This window comes from Salvelinus sp. IW2-2015, linkage group LG16 (assembly GCF_002910315.2).
Source record: "Salvelinus sp. IW2-2015 linkage group LG16, ASM291031v2, whole genome shotgun sequence".
Taxonomy (NCBI): domain Eukaryota; kingdom Metazoa; phylum Chordata; class Actinopteri; order Salmoniformes; family Salmonidae; genus Salvelinus; species Salvelinus sp. IW2-2015.
In genome coordinates, this window is record NC_036856.1 from 13,520,536 (window position 1) to 13,527,072 (window position 6,537).

Here is a 6,537-nt window from a genome sequence, read left to right on the forward strand (position 1 = left end):
GAAACGGTTAGTTGTTTTTCCATCTTACCCAACTACACTGAACAAAAATATAAACACAACGTGCGACAATTTCAAAGATTTTACTGAATTACAGTTCATATATGGAAATCAGTCAAATGAAATAAATTCATTAGGCCCTAATCTATGGATTTCACATGACTGGGAATACAGATATGCATCTGTTGGTCACAGAAACCTTAAAATAAACGTAGGGTCGTGGATCAGAACACTAGTCAGTATCTGATGTGACCACCTTTTGCAGCGTGACACATCTCCTTCACATAGAGTTGATCAGGCTGTTGATTGTGGCCTGTGGAATGTTGTTTCACTCCTCTTCAATGTCTGAAGTTGCTGGACATTGCCAGGAACTGGAACACGTGGTCGTACGCGTTGATCCAGAGGATCCCAAACATGCTCAACATGTCTGGTGAGTATTCAGGCCATGGAAGAACTGGGACATTTTCAGCTTCCATGATTTGTGTACAGATTCTTGCAACATGGGGCTGTGCATTATTATGCTGAAACATGAGGTGATGGCGGCGGATGAATGGCACGTCAATGGGCCTCAGGATCTTCTCATGTTATATCTGTGCATTGCATAAAGTGCAATTGTGTTTGTTGTCTGTAGCTTATGCCTGCCCATACCATAACCCGACCGCCACCATGAGGCACTCTGTTCACAACGTTGACATCAGCAAACCGCTCGCACACACAACGCCTTACACGTGGTCTGTGGTTGTGAGGCCTGTTGGACATACAAATTCTCTAAAACGATGTTGGAGGCAGCTTATGGTAGAGAAATGAACATTCAATTATCTGGCAACAGCTCTGGTGGACATTCCTGCAGTCAGCATGCCAATTGCAGGCTCCCTGAAACTTTTAGACATCTTTGGCATTGTGTTGTGTGACAAAACTGCACATTTTAGAGTGACATTTTATTGCCCCCAGCACAAGGTGCACCTGTGTAATGATCATGCTGTTTAATCAGCTTCTAGATGTGCCACACCTGTCAGATGGATGGATTATCTTGACAAAGAAGAAATGTTCACTAACAGGGATGTAAACACATMTGTGCACAACATTTGAGAGAAATAAGCTTGTTGTGCCTAAGGAACATTTCTGGGATATTTTATTTCAGCTCATGAAACATGGGTCCAACCCTTTACATGTTGCGTTCATATTTTTGTTCAGTATAAATATGTGTTTGAACAAAGCTCTTCTTATTTTTCTAAGAAATATATGTTTGGCTTTGCTCTGTGTAATAATCTCTTTCGGGCAAGATAATACAAAGGCCGTTTGGATCATTTTTCTCCTTTCCTAATGTGATATCTATCTGATGCAACATAACATACATTCATTGTAACATGTAGTTCTCTATTCCTCAAAAAAATAAAGGTCACATACTGAACGTCAACGTTCACATCAAGATTTCACTTTATCCTATTTCCACTACCACTATGACAGGTCACACTGGTCACACGGTCACACCATGACASGTCACACTGTTAAGCCCTGCTGAAAGTCGTTTACCAGAAATGAGTGCAGAATTGTCTACAGTAAGCTAATCATACTGAGAATTAACAGATTCTCCATACCAGGAACAAAAACACTCCTTGGCAGTTTATTTGGCCAGTTTAGTTTTTCTAACGACAGATTACTATGTTTGTTTTTACAGAACCGGCGTCTGTCGAAGCAATAAGCGAGGACATCTGTGTATCTGACAGCCTTCAATGGGGTCAAACTGAAGAACAATCTGTGGCAAAAAGCTCTCGGTCAATTCCACCCAGCAACACAGCTCTCGTGACAAGGCCAATGTGTTGGTATCATTTACATGGCCAGGGGAGGGTACATTTATTTGAGTCCATCTAATTGACATTTGTGGATCAATGTAACAAAAAGCCTCTCTGCAGAGTCTGCCAATACACACCTATTCCCAGGAGACCCCTGGGTCCACAATGCCACGTGCATGGGGCCTGGCACCTCATCTGTCACAACTATCTGCCCGGTCCAGAGGACCTCTTCCCATTCTGCACCTGCCCCACCACACAATCTCCATTGATCAACGGGGGTACCTATCCCTCCTCTAAGACGCTTATATTGTTGGAGGCACAGCTCACCGGGGGTCCTGACTGATCCCACCATGGACAATTGGATCACACAAGAGGTATTTATTTGATGGGTTAGTAGATGTGTCACTGTGGGAAACGCTTCGTCTATTGTCAACCAATTCCCAGAGCATACCTCAGCTATGATAGAATGAAATAGAATACAGATATTACTCATAGAAATCATTATCCCAGGATTCCTACGATAAGTCATGATGACTGTTGTGCATTAAAATGCCTTAATAACGTCAGTGTTGTAGAACCGCTGGCCCTTTGAAGATAAGTGGTCCTATGTAACCTGATGACGTGGACTAGTTCTAATCACAGTCCAATTTGGCCGTTTCAGCTCGGAAACATGACCATGCTGAACAGCACCCACAGATGTTTTCTGTGGATTGGTCTTCTGAGTGGATTTAAGTTCTTGGTTGGATCATCATAACTGACACTCATTGGTCAGTCATTGTAACACTCTGGTACTATTGACTTGCATCACTTCCTGGTGGAATCCCAGAGCATCTGGTTCCTCAGTGGGGGGGGGGGGGAGCACAGCCTAATGAGTGTAAGACACGTTCTGAGAGGAGTGAAACCCAGGCTGCCCCAGCACCTGTCACCCGTCTTTCAACTGGCTGTTTCAGGAGAAAGAGGGAGGGAAGGGAGGGAGGGAATGAGAGAAGGCAGGGCGGGGTGGGGTGGGGTGGAGAACAAGTCTGTCTGGATGATATAAGGGGGGCAAACAAGCAGACTGCAGGTGGTGAGTGGTAGGGGCAGGTGTGTGTACACACTGTAAGTGTTTTGTGTGTGTGTGTGTGTGCTGTGGGTGTGTGTTGTGTGTGTGTGTGTGTTGTGCTGTGTGTGGTGTGGGGGGGTGTGGGGTGTGTGGTGTGTCGTGTGTGTGGTGTTCTGCGTGTGCGCTGCGCTGTGCGCATGCTTGTATGTTTGTGTGTTGGAGGGTTAGATAACAGCTGAGATGTCCCTCTCCCCCCAAGGCCCACAGATTAGTGGCATTTCAAGAGAAGGCTCAGCGTGGGTGGCTCAGGGTTAAGTCTTCCCCCATCCCCATCCTCCTCCTCCGCACCCCAGACCCCCCGCCCAGTCCCCCTCTGCAACCCCTACCTCCAAACACGTGCCCAAAGCACTATCAGTTCCACCACTCTACCTCCCCCCCATCCACCAACGCCACCGCCCACCCTTCGCCTAACTCCCGTTCTAAGTAGGGCCTCCTTTATGGATATAGTCTGAGCCCCACCTCCAAGCCTCCATGCTAATAGACCAGTAGCCCCATCAGCATTAGCCCGGGCCTAATTACCATCAGTGAAGCCATAATTAGTCAGGGGTTTTTGTAGCGTTGGTGCAAATGCTGCGGTTTAATGAGCCAGTGTGGAGAGAGGTCAGGGCGAGGGGAGCAGAGACAAGAGGGAGCATCACCCTCAGAGGAAGCTCAACCACTCAGGGTCATACAGCATACATCTGCTCCAATGGGGTTGTACAGTTATTGTTTTTTTAGGGAATGATTTGTGTTACACAGACAACACTTAAGGAACCAAAATAATATGCATTCACGACAAGTGATTCTACCGAGGCAGTTTTGGGCATTTATTCACATAGTTAGGGTAGGAGTGCTGATATAGAATCKGTTTATCCTTTTAGATCATAATGAATAACATTATATGGACAGGGGGACCTGATCCGAGATCAGCACGTCTCTGAGCTCAATTACTTATTTTCCTCAGTACATACAGTATATGATGCAAATGAATACAGCAGAGTGTTTTCTGCAATATAAAATGAGATTGGAAGTAGGCTATGTGAATAGTGTCACTAACTTATATCCAGCGTCACTGACAGAATTACAAACCAAGCTATGGCTGACTGGATATGTGTTTTCAATACAGATCACAAGACAAAATCCAAACAGGGTAACAAGGTTCTGAGGTTACTTGAATAATACATTGAAATAATGGCATCAGAAAATCCCAATGCATTGTTATTATTTCTCTCCTATTGTGGTGTTTGCACAATAACATATTTCTATTTGTTACACTTAAGTAATGGCTGTCATTATTTAGACTGCACTACTTAAACACTGTCCTTGATTGCGTACAGTACATAGTGAACATATGGCCTTTGCCAAGAGAGCCATTTTCTTAAAGGACAAAGCTGTCAAAACATTTGGCAGCGCTCTCATCGTTTTCTGTAAGCATTCAAAAGTTCCTCAGAGTCTTTGTTTGTTTTATGTCTCCCGCAGCTGCTCCCTCTTGGTCTCTCTGTGCTAGAAATGACGTCAAGCGAACGAGAAAGGCGAGCCTTCCTCGCTGCTTATGGTTTCAGTTTGTTACCATGGCAGCACGCCCCACTTCCTGCCAGAGTAGGGCTTCCTGTGTTCATACATTTTTTTGTGCGTGCACTCCAGAGGAGATACTAAGATGTGTTTACAATACAATATGAGCGGTTTTATGAACAATGAGCTCAGGGCTTTCCTTAAATGATATCAACGTGGTCAAGGACAGATCTGTGGTCATCGTAAGCCTGTCTGTCTTCCTGGTGAACGTGAATTCCTTTCGTACCCGTGAGGATACACTATATGATTTTAGATTTTTTATTTTAGTTTATTATTATGGTATCAAGAATCTTCAGGATACACAGCCCACATGGACTTATAGTACACTGTATTTGCTGTAGCCAGAAACAACAACAAAAATATAATAGTTGTATGTGCACATGCAGTACATACGTACATGTAGTCATGGATATCCACATACATACATACATACATACATACATACATACATACATACATACATACATACATACATACATACATACATACATACATACATACATACATATTGATGTTGAAATGGTGCTGGAATAGTGGAGGCAGCGCCTGTTTTCTTTGTGACTTGCGGTAACTCTCCGTGGTTCTAAATCAATAGTTGTTTAGTAGTCCGAAAATGTCGGAAACGTTAACTTGCTTGACCATGCTGTAGGTCATGTAACTGTTTTACAGGCAATATGCTTTGTGGACTTCACAGGACAGATGTTGCACTCCGTTTGTGATGAAACAAAGGTGTGGTTGAATTTATTAAACCACTGTGTTTTCTTATTGTCTCTGCCTTAGGCCTATATATCACAGTGGCAAGGCATATGAACTAACAGGTTATAGAGCAAACAACACAATTATCACAACACTAGATTTGTAATATGGCTTTTTTCTTGTCTTGACTTCCCAGTGATTTTACCCACACACCGCTAATGGTACGTACATTCATATTTGCCTTCCTACGGGAATTAAAAACGATTTAAAAACAAAAACCTTTAAATTATACAACTTATCTTGTCGCATCATTCCAAGTCTTGGAAATACAATTTGCAACCAGGATTGTTTTTTCTTCTAAATAGCCATTCAAGTGTTTTTTTCATTACTAATCCACAAAAGCTACTCTCAAATCATCATAAAAGTACAACAACAATGCAGTGGTTCTCGACCTCCCTAAATCACCGACAGTACATAGTCGCTCTTTTCATCTATGCATTGAACTTAGTACTACATTGCCAGAGGCAGTATCTTCTGTACACACGCACACACACACACACACACACACACACCACACACAACACACACACACACACACACACACACACACACACACACACACACACACACACACACACACACACACACACACACACACACACACACACACACACACACACACAACCACACACACACACCACACACACACACACACACACCATTCTGTCCATTCCCAAACTTGTCTGACATTCCCATCAACACCATTTGCAATACAACTACTATAATTATCCCTTTACTTAAAAACATTTTCTCCTGGAATGCAGATGTTGACATGTTATTTCAAAAGACCGTGAAATTGTAGATGCCAAAACCAAAAAGTGGTATATCTTGGTCAAAATCTGCCTTTGATGTGATTGAAGTGCTCTTTGACGTTGCCATTAAATACATAAACACTGGTTGCAAATGATAAACCATGTTGTACGTGTGTGTTTTAAATGGTGTGAGATTCCCTGTGCCTGTCTGTGACGTTCACCAGAGATCTGCGTCAACTCGACTAGTACGTACAGCCATATGTCTTCCCAGCCACCTCTCTTTCCTCTGTAACATGATACTGCTTGAGCAGAACAACTTTATGTCATTAACACAGGCCTCCCGTCTCGTCTCTCTCTCTCTCTCTCTCTCTCTTCGTCTCTCTCTCTCTTCTCTCTCTCTCTTCTCTCTCTCTCTCCTTCTCTCTTCTCTTCTCATCTCTCTCTTCTCTCTCTCTCTCTCTCTCTCTCTCTCTCTCTCTCTCTCTCTCTCTCTCTCTCCCTCTATCTGCCTCTCTTCTCTGTCTCTCTCTCTGCCTTATTTCTCTCTGCTCCATCTCTCTCTCTATCTGCCACCTCTCTCTATCTG